The following is a 22,905-nucleotide window of genomic DNA, read 5'->3' as shown; positions in this document are numbered from 1 at the left end:
AAAATCATTATCCTTCCAGCCAAGAGCTGAGCATGGCTCTAGGGATCCCATCAGGACTAGCTGAGTCCGTGGCCAGAGTTAAGTGGGATAGAAATGCGCAAACTCTTTAGAATTCTGCCCAAATTCTCCCGCCGTGTAATTCAGCTGTGTCGGCACAGGATAATACGAGTTTTACTAACTTGATGAATGTCTTAGATCATCTGCAGACTAAACAGATGCTGTGCTGAATAAATACACCTATAACTTATTCATTTTAGTGTGCTGAATGGCATCCTTAGTGCAGCTAGGGAGGAGGAAAGTGGAGACGCTTACCGTAACACGCTGCTTGAAGGACTGCCCTGACAGTGGTGCTGGATACTACATCTAGAAAAAAAAAGTTAATATGCACCTAAGCTTCTAGGCCCATTACTTTTTGGGTTTTTTGAGTATTTCAGCCCTATTTCCAAAGCACAGCACCCCGCTGGAATAAATCACTGCAGGAGGCGGAACTGAAAACTAAAGGTGCAGTGAAGAGCAACTCGTACTTATGACTGTTTCTAACGTTGCCGATGCCCTTGCAATGCGTTGGATTTGTCTTCCCAACACAGATGTGGTAGAGATGCTGTCATCCCCACCTTACAGAGTTGGTTCAAAGGTGTTTGAAACAAATACCAAATTTATTTAAGCTTCAGTCTCTCGCGGATTCCCTTAGAAATTTTGTACCCGAATGCTTTAAAGGATTAGCGCTGAGTGACCTGCTGCAGCTGGGTGGGAACTGAGCTTTCACTGCTAGACTAGTTGGAGGCTAAAATCATCTGTGCTGGAGCCATACCTCTGCAGGAGCTTTGCAGGGATTGAAAATCCAATTTCAAGTTACTCAACCACTGTGAAGCCTTTAATACTTGCAAAATTCAAGGGTAAAAAAAAAAAAAAGAAAGAAAGAAAAAGGAACAAGAACAACACACCATCAGCTTCTCTACTGGCGTGACAGGATAAACAAATCCAACAAGGTAAAGTAATCAGGTATGTGTCTGACAGGCCACAGCGCACAGCATGTCAAAAAGCCTCAGAAATTCACTTTTGGCATTGATCTCCTACAATTCCTTCAGGATTAGAGAAGCTTTTCCCCATCCTTGAATCGCAAGCAGTGGCATAGACGTGCTTGCAGGGTGCAGAGGAGGTGGGAATGCATTTTGTTCCAGGACACAATAGCCCACACTGTAAAATTGGACATGGATTTCAGTTTTGAGGGGCAGGTTTTCAGCTGCAGGAGCAAAGCAGAACAGTAATGACTTATCGTGCCCGACAGCCCCTGCGAACACTGTGGTCTGGGCCAGAAGAGACAGGACCCAGAGGAGTCAGTTTGCGCTATCCAACCAGTAAGTTGTTGGGCTGGTTGGAAATATCATGGGCTTGCTTTTGAAAAATACTGGCTCACCTGCATGTTTTGTTCAGCTTTGCATCTGACACCCATAGTGAGTCTACCTCGAAGCTAAGGACTACGTTTCTGCACAGCGAGACCTCTCTTTTTGGGAGAGTACATGAGCAGCTGCCAAGTCTAGGGACTTCTAGCTTTCCAAGGGAGAGGAAGGGGGAAGCAGCTTCTTTTTTGGAATGAAAACTCAAAAAAAAAAAGTTCTTCACTTCCCAAAAACATCTACATTGCAGCCAGCCCAACTAAATGATGTCAGCCTGGATTGTGGCTCTGCATGGACCTTCTTGCATTGAAATGGCTCCTCTGTTGCTGGATGACAGGCAGAAGGTAAAACCTTACCTTTGCATCTCTCCTTCTATCTGCCATGTTGGGCTGGACCTCTGTGGCAGCAGATCTGAGCTATCACGGTGACTCCCACACATCCATCTCCAGACCAAATCAAGAGGGAGACCATTCTCTTGAAGCAGGAGAGCCTGGGCTGCACCCCTCCACTCAGGAATGAATTTCTGATGGGTTGCACCGTACAGCAGAAGGACAATGCAGAAGACCGTTGTCCTCCACCTTGGTTCATTCATAGAGTTTGAAGATGATTATAGCTATAGATGATGATAGCTATAGATGATTATAGCTATAGATGATGATAGCTATTCCTGCAAAACAGCACGCAGGCGCTTTGTCCATGCCCTCACCCACCCATCCAGGAGGGACAACCTGGCTGTGCCTTGTCCCACAGCACCCCACAGACAGTGATGAACCCTTTCCTTCCCACCAAGACATGTAAAGGCCTTGTACAGCCTGGAAAGACGGTGGAAATTCCTTTTACATACAGGTTAAGTAACTCAGGATTTGGTTCTGAAGCTCTGCTTTTAACAGGACTTTGGATTCTTGCCTCCTTTGCACTGGAGTTAGCAGCGTTAGCAGGGATAATTCAGAGTCCTGCTGTGTCGGCTGGTTGTCACATCTACACATTTCTCACAGACGCTTTCCTTTCCCCTCTAACCCATTGCACTGCCTGGCTGTGAAACAAGAGGATGTTGGTTTTGGGTTCAAATCACCTCATCCTGAGGACACCCCATGAGCTTGTGCATTGAGGTTTTTTCTTTCTCCTTGAGTTCAGCTCCCTTTGGGACTGTCTTTCTGCGGAGATTTGCTGGCTCTCAACCCTAAACTACTTCCCTACAATGACGGTGCCGCAGAGAGCCCTGGGCTGATTGCAAAGGTCGGGATAACGTGGAGCAGCTCTGCCCTGAGCGGACAAGTTCAGACCCAAGCCTGTGGTGCTCAGGTCCGCTCCTGCCTCTGCTAACTGCACTAACCAAGACTTTGCCAGGAAGCACGAGCACTCGAACAGCAAACGATCCACCACTGCGGGGCAAAACACTCGGCTGGGATCCCCAGTTCGATTTCAGATACCTGAAAGTAGAAACCAAAAACACCCTCAGCGCAACGCGATGTCTGTCAATCCCCTCTCACACCACTGCGAGCCAGGTCCATGTCCCAGCCTGCAAGTCTTTTTGGCCTCGTCACGGTGGTTAATGAAGACAACCGTCTTGGCTAGGCTGCCTCTTGCATGCTCCTCAGGTATCTCTGATTTCTATCTCCCCACCTGGGTGCTTGACAAATCCTCATGCGCTCTTTGAAGTTTGGTGGTAGGCTTGTGCAGAAATCTCAGCCATATCTTCAGCTTCTGCTGGCAACGCCTGGATCCTGAAGAAAGATTTGGTCTCTGCAGGACCCGCAGAGAAGGGATTCACCATAACCTTTTCCTCCTGCAGGCTCAGACAGTTTTTCTGCTTGGCTTTTGTCATCTGCCTGTGCATTTCCCTTCTCCTCTGCTGCCAGGATCTGTACACCAATTACAGCCAGGCTGCTTTAAGCAGTGTTGGTAACTGCCAAAACCAAAGCAGGCTTCCTCTAGGAAAACAAAAGTCATTAAAATGAATAATAACCTGCCAGGAACTCATAATACAGTGAATCAGTGTTTAAACTCAGATCTCACTAGGCTCTCTGTAGCCTGGCCTCGTAGGGCTTGGTAGTTGGAAGAAACAAGTTTCAAATAATTGCGTGCTCATGCTTAGATTTTAATTTTATCCACATGCAGACACAATTTGACATTTTATGAGCATTTCTCTTAAAGGCATCAGTTTGGGATAACCACAAAATCCAAGGGAGGCAGTGAGTGAATTATACATTTTACTCCAGCAAGGCATAATTACACCTATTTATTCCACAGGCACATGTGTTTAATGGTCTTTATCTATCCACCCATCCATCCATCCATCCATCCATCCATCCAGATATAAATTATGTTTGAACGTGATTTCAAGACTCTGTCTCTCTCTTTATCAGAGACAGCTCATCCCAGCCTAATAAATCCTGTGTAAAGGCAACAGGAGGAAAGCCAGCCCTGAACTGGAAGGTCTGTAACAAGCTCCCAGACAGCTGCTCTGTAAATCAGGGAACTTGCATGATCCTATAAATCACGACCCCGATTAGGGTCAGAGGCTGCATATGCTACACAAAGTAATGCCCAGGACTGCTCGTATCACTGGGATCCTGTGGGAAGAAAGCCAGCGTTTCTCTCCACAGCAAGTTGCAAATTACTGGGCTCTGCAAAGTCCTTGGCTCAGAGGAGTCCACCACCGAACCAAATGAATCCTGGTCTTTTAGGGATTGTGCTCTCACCTGATCTAGATGTCTGTCTCTAGAGGAGGAAGAAAAAGAGCTGTATTGCCAGATTTAATATCTTATAATGGCTCCACTTGGAAGCTGCTCAGAGCTTTGCGATATAACAAGCAATCCTGGTGGAGACGGATTAGCAGTCAGAGTGCAGGTGAAGGGTGTCAGCCATGCAAAAGAAAAGTAGTTTATCCACATTTCTGAGGCCCAATAACTACCCAGAGCCATAAACTAGAATAGCTTGCACGCTAGTGTCAGCCACCCAAGAGTCTCAGCACACTTGACACGCAGTAAGCCACTGACACGTGGCCCCTTCATCTGTTAGGCAAGAATCACTTGGTTCATTTGAAGCCAAGGAAATAGGAATACTGCAAGATAAAGCCAAATTCAGTCATGCTCTCATCTGCTCAGCAAATAAACGTGGCATCGTTATCATGTCACTGTTTCTCCGTAAGGCATTTGTGAACATCACCCATCTGAAGGCACCGGATGGGCGCCAGACACAGCCCAGGAGGACACGGACAACCAGAGATGCTGACGTTCCAGTGGAGAAGGGAATATGCCGCAGGACTTGATGTATTTGCACAAACATCGAGCAGGCACGGCTGGCTCAGGTGTGCTTCTGGTCATACCCATCTGCGGGGTTATCCTTGAGCTGGGCTTCATAGGCTATATGGGAACCAGAAACGTGCTGCCTGTTTAATAGCTCCACTTTCTTGTTTGTTCAACACTCTACAGGGAAGAGCTGCAATTCCCTACATTTAATGTTGGGCAGGTTACATGCTGCAGTGTAATTTCATTAGCTTCTCTGGGTACATGGAGCACGAATTTGATTGGCTCAAAGCTGTAATCTGTTCGCCAACCACATAAACAATGAGGGGAAAATCGATCCATAAAGGTAGCGGTGAATTTGCTGTGGCTGAATGCAAACTGACACAAACAGCCTTTTAATTAGCTAGAGAGATAATGAAGTTACTTGGTCATGGAAGCATGCGCATGTACAGACACAGATATACACACAAGTCCTCTTTGGGAAGGTCTACCCAGGGCCCCCAGTGAAAAACATGGGGTATCCTACAGATCTGCTCTACAGGGGACTAATAATTTTGGAGGAAGGAAGATCCATAGGGGCCCCAGATGGAGTTTAACCCATTGCAGTGCTTCCTAGGAGCAGTCACTGATGCTCTGATCTTTACTGAGCATCTGAGATCAAGCCAGAGATTTGCAGAGGACCTGAGAGCAGCAGGAACTTCATCCAGAGCATCAGGACCTGCCTTGCTTGCATTCTACCCTCCTTCCTCAGGCTTTCATTTTTTCTGCTTATAGTTTAGGATCTGTAGCCTCATGAGGCAGCGCCGTATCCCTGCACATCTGAGCTGTAACCTAGTTGGTCCCATCTTGCCATCTGTCTCTCCTCTCAACCGGTCTCTCCCAGCCGTGCCCATCTGGCAGCAGTGTAAGCTGTTAGCTGGTGGAGACAGCTCTGCCCCATACCCTCAAACCACTGCCCAGCAGGTTTTATGTTGATGTATATGACAATATATTTACATGTCAACTCTAAAATGGAAGCCAAAATCCCCTACCACCGCGTGGGTCAATCCCACAGGTCCAGCTTTCAGCCTTTTCACGCCCAACCGTTGTAAAACACACTCGGCATCCCCAGCAGCGTGGCTCAGTGCAGCAGTGTGGGAACAGTGCAGGTGATGACCTGAGAAGGTATTATTTCGCTTCAGAAAAGCTTTGCAAAGCCAGCAGGCATCTTACACCACTCCCCATCCACGGGGCCGGGCTGGGAAAGGCTGGGCTGCTCCCTCCGGGGACGGGCACATCCCACGCCATGGACTTGATCTTACAGGTCTTTTCCAACCTTAATGATTCTGTGATTCTGTGATGGGCTGCGCTTCATCGCTGCCGGTGGGAACAGTTGTTAGATCTAACAGGGGGTGGAGGAGAAGAAGAGACAAGGGAGGGATTTTTGGAGGACCCACCTCTTTGCCAAAAGCACCACAGGAAGAGAGAAGAAATAAAATGAATCAAATCTCCTTGCGAGGTTGGAGAAGTTTTTAAACCATAATTATTTGGAGAAGGGAGAAGCATATATTGTTTGGTTTGACTCACGCCAGGACCATCTGGGATCTGAGCGCACCGCCCTGAACCACCAGGCACTTCCCATCGCCAGTGCCTATGGCTTTGCGAGATGCTCCGGTAACTTTGGAGACAGGTTGTTCCCGTGAGGCTAAAAGCACTGGTAAACTGGGACAGCAGCGGAGCAGCCTGCACCTATGCTTCAGAACAAAAAATAATCTGAAACAGGCACACTCCTAACAGGGGATGAAAGAGGGAAATGAAAAGGAAAAACGGCTTTTCCAGGCACAGAAAGCACATGGAGGTGGGCAGCACACTGCTTTCCCAAAGGATGCTTGAAAAGGTCTTGCATCTGACACCTACTCTCCTGCAGGGTTATTTCTTATCAATTTAACAGAAAAACTCCTCCCCGACACCTTTTTTTCCCCCTTTGCTCCTCCCCATCCCTCAAAGGCCCTGTGCAATTTTGCTGGATTTGCAGCATCTTTTTCACCGCAGTCCAAGGAGGTTTGAGTGAGTGTGCAGTTCCTGGGCAGATTTAGTAAGGACCGACTATTTATCATTCTCCTGGCTCTCACGAAACGCAGACAAATCCGCCCTCCAGGCAGGTTTATTTGTGGTCTTTTATGTTGCATTTTGGAACGTGTCATTCCGTGTATTTTTGCAGGCACAAGAACAATCTTAAAGAAGCATTAAATAAAGAATTGCCTTAAATAATAGCCCTGCTGATACTACTAATGACTAGAAATCCTGTCGTCTTTGGTTAGAAGTACAATAATACACGGTTTACTTGTGGATATTTTAAGCATGCATCAGCAAAACATCTGGAAGTTTAAGTTAGTGATTAAATAAACTGCTGTGTATCTTTTAGGGTGATAGTTTTAGAGAGCTACTGTTTTGGTAAATAACCCACAGACACAAAATAATGTTACATAAATAAATGTACTTAATCTTTCATCTTCTATTTTTTATGCCTCTTCACTAGCTGGCACCTGCAAAAGCAAAAGTGCATTTTTTTATTCTCCCATTAATAACAGCGCATAAAACATAAAGGAAAAACAACTCCAGTACCAGCTGGGTACAGAGGGACTAATGCCAGTGTGGAATCTGGGTCGATTTACGTGTACTGAGATTTTCAAGTGACAGATTAATTGGCTTGATAATAATTCACTGAAAGCAGGGAGAGCTGGAGATGTCACACTCCCCGTACTCCTCCCTCTACACGTGAGAGCCAAGGGCTATTCTGCTCACTTTGCTCGGATGCTTTCCGGGGTTGTCCCACCAGCTTTGGAGAAATGAAGGGGGTTCGTATCATCTTCTGAGCACACACTGCCTGGTTTCTCCCCAAGCCAGTCAGATCCAGGAGGTGCCTTCAACAGCAAGCCCCTTTCCAAATTGCGGAGAATAAATGCTGGTTGCAATTATAAAAAGAAAACAGCATGGGAAACCAGTGAAGGAACTGTGAAATGAAAGTCAGTTTTATTTTTTTGATTTACATTTGCACAGGCCAAAAAAAAATTGTGTCTGGTTAAGAACGTGTAAGCGAAGATCTGTCACAGAGCCACCATCATTAACTTGCGATGTTGAAATGTCGTGCGGACGATGACAGTAGCAAGATAAGTGAAACGTAAATAATGATATGCCCTATAAATAATCTGCAGGAAGCCCTGCTTCCCCACCTCCGCGGGAGCTGCAGAGAGGAGATCTGCGCTGTCAGCATTAATCAAACCAAAGAACCAGGGAGACTGGTCTGGCCAGTGGAGAAATTGGCTTGCGGTCCAGCAGATGCCAACCTTGGCCATTGTCCAGGAGCAGGTTTGGATGCAAGGTGGATTTGGGCGAGTAGGACACGGACAGGAGGTACGGGGGTGAGGTCTACAGCACCCATGGCTCCTCTTCCCCATCCTGAGTAAATCACGAGGTGTCCCATGTGGACAGTCTGGCGGCCTTTATGGAAAACAAGTGTTGACAACTTCCCAACATAGTGTGACTTGCAACCATGTTGATGAGGAACCACAGGAAAAATAAAACAAATCAGGAGTCTCTGGACCTCCAAGTTGGTGCCTGGGATCTTCAGTTAATTCAAGCAAAATGACACTGGAATAAACTGCCCAGGGAAGTGGTGGAGTCACCATCACTGGAGGTGTTCAAGGAACGTGTGGATGTGGCACTGTGGGACATGGTTTAGTGGGCATGGTGGTGTTAGTTGACGGTTGGATTTGATGATCTTACAGGTCTTTTCCAACCTTAGTGATTCTGTGATTCTGTGAAATGGGGTGGGTTTTTCTACAGGTCTCTAGGTTTTGGCTGAGTCTCTGGATTCTTTTTATGGTGGAGCTCTACCACATTTGCCTTCTGCTTCCCCAGGGGTGCTGGAGGACAGGGGTGTAAGCACTGGTCCCAGCAGAGCTTAGTGGTGAGGCCTTAGCTGGGGCCTCCAAGGAGATCCAAGGTGGGGAGGCAGAAAGGTGCACACAAGACATGGGGACTTCTTCTGCAATGGCTGTAGATATTAGCCCTAAGGCAGCGCTCACATGAAAATTTCCAGTCTTTATTGCATTGTCTCCAATGTATTAATTACTTACTGCATGGGTTTTTTTGTCCACATGGAGCAACACCTTCTTCAATTCCTTTCTTTGACATTTAGATACCAGAGATCCCCAACCACCTCCCCAGCCCCATTTCTGAGGTGCCTCCCCACAACTGATATTCCCATTACCATCACAGAATCACAGATCACACAGAATCACTACGGTTGGAAAAGACCTGTAAGATCATCAAGTCCAACCATCAACTCAACACCACCATGCCCACTAAACCATGTCCCACAGTGCCATGTCCACACGTTCCTTGAACACCTCCAGTGATGGTGACCCCACCACCTCCCTGGGCAGCCTCTTCCAATGCTTCACCACTCTCTCAGTAAAGACATTTTTCCTAATATCCAGCCTGAATCTCCCCTGGCGCAACTTGAGGCCATTTCCTCTTGTCCTGTCGCTAGTCACTTGGGAGAAGAGACCAACACCCACCTCTCTGCAACCCCCTTTCAGGTAGTTGTAGAGAGCGATGAGGTCTCCCCTCAGCCTCCTCTTCTCCACACTGAACAACCCCAGCTCCCTCAGCCGCTCCTCATCAGACTTGTGCTCCAGACCCCTCACCAGCTTCGTCGCCCTTCTCTGGACACGCTCCAGCACCTCAATGTTCTTCTTGTAGTGAGGGGCCCAAAACTGAACACAGCATTCGAGGTGCGGCCTCACCAGCGCCGAGTACAGGGGCACGATCACCTCCCTGCTCCTGCTGGCCACACTGTTTCTGATACAGGCCAGGATGGCGTTGGCCTTCTTGGCCACCTGGGCACACTGCTGGCTCATCTTCAGCCGGCTGTCGACCAACAGCCCCAGGTCCTTTTCTGCGGGGCAGCTTTCCAGCCACTCGTCCCCAAACCTGTAGCGTTGCCCGGGGTTGTTGTGACCCAAGTGCAGGACCCGGCACTTGGCCTTCTTGAACCTCATACAATTGGCCTCGGCCCATCGATCCAGCCTGTCCAGATCCCTCTGCAGAGGCTTCCTACCCTCGAGCAGATCAACACTCCCACCCATCTTGGTGTCGTCTGCAAACTTGCTGAGGGAGCACTCGATCCCCTCATCCAGATCATCGATAAATATATTAAACAAGACCGGCCCCAAAACTGATCATGATGAAAGATTCCTGGCCTTCTTCCCCATGCAATCATGCCTCCAAAAAAATCAAGCCCTCTTTTTAATTTCCTTTGGTGCCAGCTCCACAGATTTCGGTTTCTCTGAGAGATCTATATCTAAATGTCTGTCTGATTATTGCAGTTTCACGAGTCTACAGCTGGAGGTCACCTCCAGGCTTGTTCATAAATAAATCATAAAATGTTATTATTTATATAGTGTCAACAGTGTGATAAGTGCAACATAAGGCAAATTCACTGTGGCAGCCAACTTCCAATCTGTTTTCTTCCTGCGGATTTCTGATCCAGCTAAATGGAGCGCTCTCTGTGCAATTGCTCAGCTCCTCTGAGAAGCGAGATTTAACCCCCTTGCAGTCATTGGGGTCTCATCATTGATTTCCAGCCCATCCGAGATTCCCCCCTTGTATCTCATCTCCCATGTGAACGGGCTGGGAGCACCTTTGCAATCTCGTTTTCCCCTCTTCAACCATCCAGCCTGAGTACTGATGTCTACGACCATGGCATTGGCTGATGGTCAATTTGCCTGGCTCATAGACCACCACGCCGCAGCCGTGAGGCTGTGTCAGCGATGGGAACGAGGGTTAGAAACAGCTTGAGGCAGGTCGAGGTTTTCCATTTCTTGCCAATCTGCTCAGAAATGAAGGCTGCAGGCAGCTTCTTGCCTCTAGCACCGTATGGGAATGCCCAAACCCTCTGAGCCTGCACAGGCAATGGAGCAACCCTGGAGAGCCAGGGTTCAAAAAAGCATTCTGTTCCCACCGCCTCACAAATGTCAGGGCAAATAGAGGATCCAATTAGTCACAGCCTCAGCTGGCCAATTAGACAGACACTTCCAAGGAGTTTTTCCCACTGAATAAGTTATTTCCGCTGCTGGGACAGTCTCCTGTGAGGGATAACGGCAGCAGATTGGTTATTTTAATTGCTTCATTTAGCCTGTGTAAATATTATCAGAAAGTGACCTTTAGCATCTACCCGCATGGCATGAAATCCTTCCCTGCCCAAAAAACTGTTTCACAGCACCTCTGAACCATTTACCTTCTGTTTAAATCACCCAGGAGGTATTTCACTCTGAAAGGGCGAACTGGGCACTTGGAAAGAACTTGCAAGCAAACGTGTAATTTAGCTAGAGAGCTGCCCCGCTTCTCCTCCGTGATGGGTTTGCACCAAGAAAGGATGAACCCAAAGCGTGGCTGCAGCGCGGATTTCACGACTCCAGCATCTCCCGTGAGCAGATTCGAATAGCCCCGTGGACCACATGCTTCAACTCCCAGTCGAATGATATCGAGAGCTGCTCTTCCTCCGTGGCTCTTGGCGTACAGCTCTGCTTGCCCCCTGACATTTGAAGGCAGCGAGCTCTGACCTGAAGGCACCGGGACTTGCAAGCTCCAGCAAGATGACAGCATCTCCAGAGCAGAGCTTGCTTTGGTCCTGTTGGCTTTGGAGGAAAGACGGGTCTGCTCAGAGAAACTCTGCCTGCAACCGCCTTGCCCACAATTTGGAGGAATAAAAAAGCAGCCTGTATCTGCAGGATACAAGGCAAATCCTTCAGATCCCTATTTTTTTTTACAGCTAGTAGGTCTTAGTGGACCAGGTTGAAAAATTTGCTAAGGCAAATCGAAGAGGTAAGTTTCCCTGAGACTGAAGATTTAATTAAAACCCAGCTTGAAAAAAAAATCTAAAAAGCTCTCCGTGTTTTAAAGGTATCAAACCAGAACATTTTAACATTCAAGAGTGAAGGCTTTTCCTTTTTCATTTCAGGACTTTTTATTTCAGTGTCTTACGTACTGAAAAAGAAAACAGTCAAAATAGAAACAGAACATTTTGATTGACCAGAAGGTTCGGGGGATTTTCAGCGGAACTCTCCAGGAGAGGTTGCAATGTTTTCTCTGACTCAGAGCAACCTGATTTGGAAGTGTGGCGTTTTTTGATGCTGAAATTGTGCCCTCCGTGTAACTCACCGGTGATTAGAGATGATTTAACATACCGGGCTTGAACGAAGCACGGTGGAGGACCACCGCCCAGTCATTTAGGGCAGGAAACAAAGAATATTTTATCTAATCAAGACAATGATGAGCTGGGAAGTGGGCTGGAAAATTGGGCTTCTCATCTCCAGCTTTCGGAAACAACACGGAAATCTGTCAGCGCTGTCACGCCATCAAGTCCTCAGCTTCATCCAGAAGCAGTGCATCCCACTACGGCCCCTAACATGACACCGAAGCGATGGTCCTGTATAGGCTCAGGGGATGCAGTGCGAAAAATCTGGTATCCCAGACTGGATGAATGGGGACACACTTGGAGCAACCAGTTTCCTCCCCTCTCCTCCCCGCGGACGTGCTCCTAGGGCTGTTGGCAGCCACGAGACGGTCCCTATGTGTTTTCTTCCTGTAAGACTGAGCTGGAAATAAAAACAATTCTAGAGCCTCAACATTTTTTTTTTTTGAAGAATCTTGATGCTACCTGCATTGCAGTTCTGTAAATTAATCTTGTGGATGCTCGCACACACACAGAGTCAGTATCACGAAAACAAACCTGCCGTGCAGACGGCCTGAGTCACTGCTGGGAGGGAGGGAGGCACGGCGGGGAAAAAAATACAGCCAGAGAGATCGATATGCTTGAGTCGGTGTATCCAAAGCACTGGAGAGAATCCCATCAGTAAGATACATATCAACCCACAGAACACCTTTACCACCCTCCCTCCCTCCTCAAACATTTGATCAGTGAATATGAAAGTATACAGAGGTCAGGGGAAGAAAAGCAGCTGTAAAAGGTGGTTGGCATCTCTGTGTGTTGTTAACAGGAAAGAGGAGCAGCAGAGAAAGCAGCAATGGGAGAAGGAAACAGGGATGTCAAAGGGCCTTTGGATAAAAGAGAGCCTCGTCGGCATCCTTGATAACGAAGGATTACAGCTGACGCTTGCAGGGACCTGTACCTACGGATGTGAGCAGGCACCTCCGTCGCTTGTGCTTCAGCTTTGTGTCTCCTGTTCACCAGGGACCTTTCCAAATTGTGGGGGGGCCACAAAGGGGCCACAAACCTGGGGGTTGTGAAATGCAAGGAGGGCAGGGAAGGAAAAAGCAAGAGGTCTGTTTTCCAGGCTAAAGAAGAGCAAGTGAGCATTTTTGCAATCTCCTCACCTCGATCACCCAAGCGAGAATGGCTGGGTTGAAATCTGCCTGTCAAATTTGCCCTGCCTACAGAGATGATTACAGCCAATGCCAATTAAAATTCAATTACTTTCCATTGTTGATGCTGCTCACCTGCTGCTTGGCACGTCGTTCAGTGGGGACAGCAAAAAGACATGAGTTTTTGAGCCTCATTGCCTCTTCATCAGTGCTACCAGGAGATTTTCAGCCATGGACATGACTCTTTTTCGATTAGGTTTAACGTGGAGGAGAGCCCTTGGATGTCGCGAACAATATTCACATTGACTGAGACTGGAAGAGGAATGATCTGAGGAGTGACAGGCGGCAAAGAAGGAGTCCTGAAAGATTTGGTCCTGAAAGATGAGGAAGAAATATCAAAAGTAATAAACAAAGAACCAAAAAGCTGACGAGCTGGGTGACATATTTGGGTGAAAACCACAGCAACCATCCCTGTCAGTATGTCAGGCATCAGACACTCTCTAGGTGAGAAAAAAGGGATTGAAAAGGAATTTGAACCAAGTAATTGCATATTTTATCTCCTGTTTTCAGTCTTGTTAGTTGAAAAAGAAAAAAAACACGAAAAAGCAACAACGACCTCCTTTGTCTTACCGTGCTAAATATTTTGCCTTCCCAAAGCAATGAAAATGAAATTCCTCTTTCTCCTTCAGTCCTCTACCAGCTATTTTGTCTCCTGTGCAAGAAAGGGCTGTGAATACATTAACATATAGATGCACCTGATCACTGCTTGAGTCAAAGACAAGGAGCTTTCTCTGGAATAGACTGCATGGTGCAGCTGGAGCAATTATCACTTCACCAATCTTGGAGACAGTAAAATTGGTCTGGGACATAAAAGAAAGGAGAAGGAAAAAGAAGAGATTCGTGCCTTCGATTTAACTAGGTGATGGCTCTCAATTAACACAGAACAAAGGTTTCTTGCGATTTCAGCTTTATCTCCAACGCAGAGAGTGAGCAGATCAGAAGAGAGAAATTCAAGGCACACACTTCTTGTGGTCCAGCTGGTTTTTGTTCCTCTTCAATGCTTGTGACTGGGGTATTTTTTTTTACCCAGGTGGTTAAACGAGAACATCTCAGGTTTGCCTGCATTTTATACAAAGATGTCTTGTATCCGTCGTAGCTTGCTCTTTTTCTGTCATGGTAGGACCATGGTTACATGCATATCAGAGACGCTACACTAAGAGGTATCGATGCTGTGAGTGCTTGGGCACTGCTCCAGCAGCTCGGCACAAGGTTGGAGCCAGTAGCCCATGAAGCAGATTTAATGAAGATCTAATGATCTCATATGCCAGGGAACAGACTTGGGCTGCAAAGTCAAGCGGACAGGAACAAAACCACCTTTGGCATCATCCCCTTGTGCATCCTGCCTGGACATTGAACGAGGACATTACCAGGTGCAATAGGTCTTTTTGCAAGATCCCTGTGCATTTTCTGCCTTTTTTTTTTTTTTTTGTTTTGTTTCAAATGAATGCAGGGAGCTGTACCAGCCGAGAACAACCCGCTGCCTTCTTGCAGCCCTTGATGCCTGCAGGCTGCATGGTTGCTTTAGCATGGGGGCAAGGCTTACCCCAGGGTCTCTGGTCCATCCAAGATGCTCATCCCTAACGCAGGTGCCCTCCCGGCTGTATAAAGGCAGCGCAGATGAAGCTCCCTCCCTTCCACTCTTTGGGGGAATCTGGCAGCCCGGGTGGGATGCTAACGGCGGTATCTGTCACTGACTCATTGTTTATATCACTTAAAAGCCAATAAAGCTGCTGCGTGGAGGGAAAACCACCCCACGCACTGTCGGTGCCACTCGGCTCCTCAGCTGCATCCAGAGCCACAACTGACAGTGCCTCCATGCTGCCGGGGTTGGGGCCAGAGCAGCAGGGACACCATGGGGACCTCATCCTGTCCCCCTGTCCCCACTCCATCCCTTCCCCTCCTTGGGCCAGGAGGGCTTCTTCCACGATCAGTGGCCTCAGGATGCTCCAGCATCCTCCTCATGTCCTTGCTGGATGGGGGATTCAGCTTGCAGACTGCGCTAGGTGTTTTCAAGATAGGAAAATCAGGAAAACCATGAAAATAAGCAAGCAATGGTATTTTTACCTTTCCTATACCAGCATAGTTAATGCTACGGGAGTTTGCAGATCTGGACAAAAAGAGGGAGGTTTAAAGAAAGACTGAGCAGGAACAACTTCTGTTTTAATCAAAAGGCTTCAGAGATGCTGGAGAATGGGACTAATTAATCAAAGTAATTAAATGACTGCAAGATAGACCAGTAGCGTGACTTGGTGAAAGGAAGGGGAAGAGAAGAGAGACTGGAAATTGTGTGTCCTCTTTCTAGAAAGATGCTGAATTTAGTTTCCCATGCCTTGGTTCAGCCAGGCAGGTTTTAAATGCGACCTGCTCAGACCCAGTCAGAACTCCTTGCTGTCGTATAGACAGAGCAGCCTGTATTTACCCAGGAATTTCTATAATACACAAACTCTTTGGGCAAACCCTTTTTTAGGATGTAAGCTTTATTTTTAGTGGGCCTTTGAATGCAGGCTGGAGAGATATCGCCCTGACTTCTCCCTTCCCTTGTGGAAACAAGCAAGACAGTGTGTCATAAATTAGTTCATTTTCCTTCACAAAGGGGACATTTACTATTAACCGTCCCTGTTAATATCTTGCACTGCCTGGTAATTGAATATTTAATGCCAAGGTCTTTATGCCGCCCTCCAACTTGTCAAGACCACGAGGATGTGAATGAGGATATTAACTGCAGCAGAAGAAAGAAAAGACCTGGAGAGGTCAGGGAAGCGTCTCAGGAGGAGCCCAGGAGCAGCAATAGCAAAGCATTTGTGATGAACATGTTATTTCCATGGAAATGAGGCGCCCCAATGGAATAGTGAGCAGCTTCATAGCTCGGCTTTACTGGCAACCATTCGCCTTGCCGGGGAGAGGGGATGCGCTGAGACCTGGGGAGCCCATCCATCCCTGATGGACGTGGGGGAGACACCTCCACAATCAGCTCAATGGCACCAGTTGATGCTCGATGGAAATTTGGCCACTTTTTGTTTCTCACAATCCCTCTACGTGGCAGTGTGAGGCTCCAAAGCAATGTCTCCTGGCTCTGAAGGGAGAGCAGCCAAGGAAGGGATGACCTCTCCGTCTTGCTCTGCCCCCCAGCACTTAGAGCATCGGCTTGGACAAGTCTACCTTAAACAGGTTGATAAGTAGGTGCAAAGTCTAAGGATTATTTTTCCTATAGGTTTCTGCCATGGAAGAAATGCTATTCATTTTTTTTTTCCGTTGATCTAATCCGTCTGGTTTTCCCCTCAGTCAGCTGAGCTCGTGAGTCACTTGTAACTCAGCAAAGGCAGTCTTGGCAAGTCATGCCAACCCAGGCCAGCTTCAAAACGAACCCGACCCAACCCTCCTCCCAGAGGCTTCAACTTCCCTTCATTAAGAGAAGCCTTACTCTTTGCCTCTTCCACTGTCAAGTGGGATTGAGGGGAAAAAAAAAAATCTTTTTTTTTCCCTCTGTGTCCTGTCTAGTTTCATAAATTATGCATATAATTTCTAGCTTCTCTGGGCTGAAGCAGGCTCAATTTAAAGCAGTTATTATTCTCTGTGGGCCAGATCTTCGACAGATGAAAGAATGGTTCTTGCTGGCTTTATACACAGATTTTGAGGCTGAAAGGGATCATTGTGTTTGTGTAATTGGACCCCCAGAATAATTCAAGCCATGGGATTTGGCTGAATTAATTTGCATTTCAGACATGGAGGTTTCAGAATGGGAAATCCTACAAATGGCCATAGTGGATCAACCTAAAGCTTCCCTTAGCCCCAAATCCTGGCTGCCCCTGACTAATAGCAGAGTATTACTGCAAGCGCAGAGCGGTCCTTCCCTGGACACCCCCCCAGCCTGCAGCTCTCCATGGCTCAGTGGATGCCAGGGACAAACTGGATAGCCCTCTGTTTAACAGTCGGTTGATCACTTTCCAAAGCCGTGGAAAGTGTTGGCTTCCACATCAACCTACACAAACCAGTCACATTTGTTAACCCTCCACTATGTTGGTTTTGAACCAGCCAACCTAGAATCTCACCTGATTCCCCCAAACTGTTGCACCACAACAGCGTGGATGGCCGTTCACCGCCTCCGTGTGCCTCTTCTGAGGAGCACAGCCTTTAGGAAAAGAATGCCAGTCTTGACTTTGATCTCGGAGAAGTCATCACACCTACGTTAAGATAAAGCTGGTGGTCAGAGGAGACAGGTTCTTCCTCTCAACTGCAAACCTGGACCTATTCGTGAATCCACCCGCAGCCCCAACCCTGGAGCACAGGGGTCCATCCTGCCTGAGGCCTGATGTGGTCTCCTCCTCACACTGTGGCCGGTCCTGCTCTGCTCCGTCCCTGAGTAGTCGCCAGCATGTCTGTGGGCTCCCCAACTTCTACCCCGTTGGTGGTGAGAGGGGTCCCTGGTGCACCTTGTGTGTGTCAGCTGCCATCCCCCTCCCCACTGCCTCCAGAATGTCCCTTCAGGCCTCTCCAGGGGACCTCCTCACCCCTCAGCCTTGATTAAACTGGACTGGAGGCTTGCCAACGTGACGCCCATCTACAAGAAGGGCCAGAAGGAGGATCCGGGGAACTACAGGCCTGTCAGCCTGACCTCGGTGCCGGGGAAGATTATGGAGAGGTTAATCTTGAGGGCGCTCACGGGACACGTGCAGGATAACCAAGGGATCAGGCCCAGCCAGCACGGGTTCATGAAAGGCAGGTCCTGCTTGACCAACCTGATCTCCTTCAATGACCAGGTGACCCACCTGGTGGATGAGGGAGAGGCTGTTGATGTTGTCTACCTGGACTTCAGCAAAGCCTTTGACACTGTCTGCTAGAGCATTCTCCTGGAGAAACTGACTGCTCGTGGCTCAGACAGGTGCACTCTTCATTGGGTAAAAAACGGGCTGGACGGCCGAGCCCAGAGGAGAGTCGTGGTGAATGGAGTCAAATCCAGTTGGTGGCTGGTCACAAGTGGTGTTCTCCAGTGCTCAGTTTGGGGCCGGTCTTGTTTAATGTATTTATCGATGATCTGGATGAGGGGATCGAGTGCTCCCTCAGCAAGTTTGCAGATGACACCAAGTTGGGAGGGAGTGTTGATCTGCTCGAGGGTCGGAAAGCTCTACAAAGGGAACTGGACAGGCTGGATCGATGGGCCGAGGCCAATTGTATAAGGTTCAACAAGGTCAAGTGCCGGGTCCTGGACTTGGGTCACAACAACCCCAGGCAACACTACAGGCTTGGGGACGAGTGGCTGGAAAGCTGTGCTGCAGAAAAGGACCTGGGGGTGTTGATTGACAGCCGGCTGAATATGAGCCAGCAGTGTGCCCAGGTGGCCAAGAAGGCCAACGGCATCCTGGCCTGTATCAGAAATGGTGTGGCCAGCAGGACCAGGGAGGTGATCGTGCCCCTGTACTCGGCGCTGGTGAGGCCGCACCTCAAATCCTGTGTTCAGTTTTGGGCCCCTCACTGCAAGAAGGACATTGAGGTGCTGGAGCGTGTCCAGAGAAGGGCGACGAAGCTGGTGAGGGGTCTTGAGCACAAGTCTGATGAGGAGCGGCTGAAGGAACTGGGGTTGTTCAGTGTGGAGAAGAGGAGGCTGAGGGGAGACCTCATCGCTCTCTACAACTACCTGAAAGGGGGTTGTGGTGAGGTGGGTGTTGGTCTCTTCTCCCAAGTGACAAGCGACAGGACAAGAGGAAATGGCCTCAAGTTGCACCAGGGGAGGTTCAGGCTGGATATTAGGAAAGTTGTCTTTACTGAGAGAGTGGTGAAGCACTGGAAGAGGCTGCCCATGGAGGTGGTGGAGTCACCTTCACTGGAGGTGTTCAAGGAATGTGTGGACGTGGCACTGTGGGACATGGTTTAGTGGGCATGGTGGTGTTGGGTTGATGGTTGGACTTGATGATCTTACAGGTCTTTTCCAACCTTAGTGATTCTGTGATTCTGTGAAAATGTGGTGGTGGGACCTGAGTCTCAGCCATGAAACTGCTCCCATCTCCAGGAGTGGTGCTCAGCTTGGTCTTCCCCCAGTGCATTCACCAAGCCCTTGGCCTTCAGACCCCTTTCTGCTCCTCATTAGTTTTAATTTCATTAATTTTCTCCTAAAAAGAGAAGGACAAAAGATCCCATTTCCCTGGCCAGCCCCACACTGCACCTGCTTCTCCTGTGGGCTATCACAGACATCGAACAGGACTTCACCAAAACACTGGTGCCCCAACAAAACCCCGTCTGCAGATCCCCTGTACGACAGGCGCTGTTGCAGCATCGCCAGCTAAGCCAGGATGACCGCGTACCCCAGGCACATTCAGGCCGAGCTCATTTCTTCACAGCAATATCCTGCTCTCCACTTTACAACCAGGATAATATTTTTGAAGGAAATGCCTCCAAACATAATAAACCACAAAATGCAAATGGAAGGTGCTCTAGGCTTGCTTGCAGGACACTTTTATTTTTCTCCCCACCTTTTCAACCCAGTATCTTCCCCTTCCACTCCTCCATCCTTCTAGGAAAGTTTTTCTTGTCTTATGGCTGATGACCAGGTTCATGGCTGTAAGTGAATGGGATCGTATTGAAGAAACCAAATGCCCTGTGGCAGGAATTGCCTGTAAGGCACCGACATCCAAAGGGGTAACCCCAGACAGATGTCCACCCTTCTCAGTGCCGAAGGACATGGGGCTCTGTAGCAAAGGAGAGTCCTGCAGCACTGCACTGTGCAGCATTTTGGGCTCTATTTCAGGAAATCACTTAGGTACATGCTCAGTTTTAAAGATGTGCTTAACTCCTTCCCCTGAGCAGGTTTTCTTTCCCCAGTGAGAGCCGAGGCAAACACCATCTTCGATTTCCAGGATATTCATCTGGAATTTTTCATGAGCCCTGAACTCGGTAAAAGTGCTTTTAATTTCTTACCAGCGAACAAGTTTCTTTGGTTAATAAAATATGACTCCACCTAGAAGGATTCAAGGCATCCTTTGATTTGTGCTCCTTGAGCAAGAATGGAGCTGCCTTGAGTCGTCCTTGAAGAAGAGCAGTGGAAGGGGACAGAATAACTTTATACAGCTGCTGGCAATAAATTATTAAAACCTTTATGAATACAACATATTATCTGTCCCAGTGCCTTCAGGCATTTTCTGTTCCTTTTGTGCTTTCAAAGCAATTAATCTTGCAACTGCTCATCACTTTCAGAGCCAGTCTTACAAGTCTGGAGAATGTGTGAAAATCGAAGAAATGGCAGACAGTAAGCGGCGGATGAGCTCAGGCGGCCGCCCTGCCCACCAGTGTGGGTTTGCAGGATGGGACCATCCTCAGCGGGATTTTTTCTGGGGTTGTGCCTATCGGAAATTGCAAGTTCCCCATGCTGGGACTCTCATCCCTTTCATGGAGAGCTGCTCCTGGCTGTTAGAAAACATCTTCCTCGCCAGCCTGTTCCTCCTTCTTATATTAATCACATTACTCGCAGCTCTCTCATCTGTGCGACCCCTGAATCACTTATTTGTTGTTGGCAGCTCTTGTCCACTTCCCAAGTGCCAAATAGAAAACTGCGGTGTTTTTTTATTTCTTGTCAAAAACCAAAAAACCAAAATCTTGATTTACTTCTAACGCTTGTCAGGAATGTTTCACTTGATGTAAAACCACATGGGCCCCTATACAGCACGCAAAGAGCTCAGTTCTTTGTAGTATCCCTCCTTATGCAGTATCTCCTGGTGGGAGACACGGCCCAGGGTGCTGCTCTAGAGCCCTGTCCAGGGAGATCCCAGGATCCCAGAGGTCGGAGCTGAGGGATGCTCTTCTCCATCTCTCTGCTAATACTGGGCAACTTCGTGTGAGTAATGAAAGAGAAAAGAGAAGGATGCTTCAATTTTCTGTTTCCTGGGAGAATGTCCTGCACTATCAGCTAGACCTGTTCCCAGCATCACCTTGGTGAATACTTAAGTACTTCACACTCGATTGAACGGCTCGATCAGGACAGACCACGAGAGATCCCTGATCCATGTCAAGATACCAGCCAGCCTTGTTGTTATGGCAAGGGAGAAGTGGTTTAAATTTAAGCACTGCTGCACGGATTGTAGAGACCCTACAACTGCCCCTTTAGACTGTAGCTTGGAGTTGAAGGCATCCTATAGACCCGGAGGGTCAGTCCCAGGGGCAGGTTGGTGCAGCCACCGCTGACTTTACCAGTAAACCAGGGCTTCACCAGTCGCTCCAGCAACCTCTCTACCCAGATTCTGCAGGGGTTTCACCTGCCAAAAATAATTTGGCTCGAATTTGTAAATAGTCTGAGATCCTAATTTTGGCAAATTTATCCTTGCTGAGAAAGCATCTCCTGGCTACAGTATGGCTTGTGAAAGCTGGGCTTCTCCAAACACTGTCATGGTGGGTTGCAAAGCCTCCTCCCAGCAGCACGGGAGGTGAGCCCGCGGCTCGGACAGGGCTTCTCACCATGGGGAGGTTGGAGCTGTCAGCCAAATCCCCTGGAGAGCTGAAGATCCACTCAGCTGGAAGGTGCTACAGATCCAACCTGACGGGTGAAGTACGGGGTGATTATATCCAGCTCCGAAAGGAAGGCCAGAAGGGGATGAGATGGAGCTCCTCGGTTTGCAACAGGAGCACATCCTGGGAAAACCCCTGGCAATCGGGATGTGATTCGACAGCTCTTTAGGAAAAGGACAGGCTGCAAAGCAGAGCTGCATGAAGAAGTGTACAGGAGGGAGCAGAGAAGATGGTGGGGACAGTGCCTGTGCCTGCTGGGAGCCGGACTGTGCACAGCAGCAGGGCTGGGGGCGGTGGGGTTTGCAGAGCAGCCAGGAGATGGAGCCCACATACAAGGCACCAGGGATGGAGCCTGATCTCACCCCTGCCAGACCGGGGTGAATGGAGACCAGCAGCCTGGTGCTAGTCTCCTCACATAAGGGGGCTTGCAGAATGGCTCATGCCACCTCACCATCTTCTCAAGGGTCCCCCAGGTACAAGCGAAGAGCCACCGATGGCCTCTTCTTGCTGATGGTCTCAACACCCTTGACTGTCACATGCATCAAACGGCCCAAATGTAGCCCTTTGCCCGGTGTCACAGGCACACGCCAGGTCATGGATGGGCTTAGCCTGCACATCCGAGTCAAAGGACAGATGTGCAGCTCTGTGCAGATGTGCAGCTCTCATGTCAAAATAGAGGGTCCCCCATTTGTGGTCACATCCCACCCGTCTTGTGACAAGAGGGCTGGCATCGGGGTAGACCTTGTCATGAAACCAAGGGAAGAAGGAGGAAAAGTACCATTCCCCAGAGCCCCTACGGGGTTTGTGGCCTCACCCTGCAGGGTTTATGGTCCAGCACAGCTGGAAGGTTCCCTACTGCTGTCATATCCATCGAATATACACAGTGTTGGGACTGGCTTGATTTTTCTTCCTGGTAGATAAGTAGAAGGAGTGTCTCTGCCTCTGCTCTGAGACTGTCTGCAGAAGCGGCAGTCGTGGCTGTGGCTGCCACGTAAACCGACCTCCTCCTCCTGAAAAGCTTGTTTGCTCACACCGCTGACAAGGTGAGGCGTCCTTCTGGTGTGACAAGCACACGGACAGGATTTGGGAGCTTCTACGCCACTACCTGCTGGCTCAACAAGACACCCCGAGATATGGAGACAGAAAAACAGCCCTGACTTTTAGACCATCCTTCCTGTATATGCCTCTTGCCATGGCTGGATACGCAGCTGCCCTGTGTCAGCATCTCAAGGCAGCTGGTCCTCCAGCCAGAGAGCCAACAGTGGGAGACCCCCCCCTCAGTGGGAGACTGGGAGGAAGGTGTCTTTATTTTATCATCTATAACACACTCATGCCTCCCT

The sequence above is a fragment of the Gavia stellata genome, chromosome 5 (genome assembly GCF_030936135.1).
Source record: "Gavia stellata isolate bGavSte3 chromosome 5, bGavSte3.hap2, whole genome shotgun sequence".
NCBI classification, from domain to species: Eukaryota; Metazoa; Chordata; class Aves; order Gaviiformes; family Gaviidae; genus Gavia; species Gavia stellata.
The sequence above is the reverse complement of the archived record's forward strand: the minus strand, read 5'-3'. Positions refer to the sequence as shown.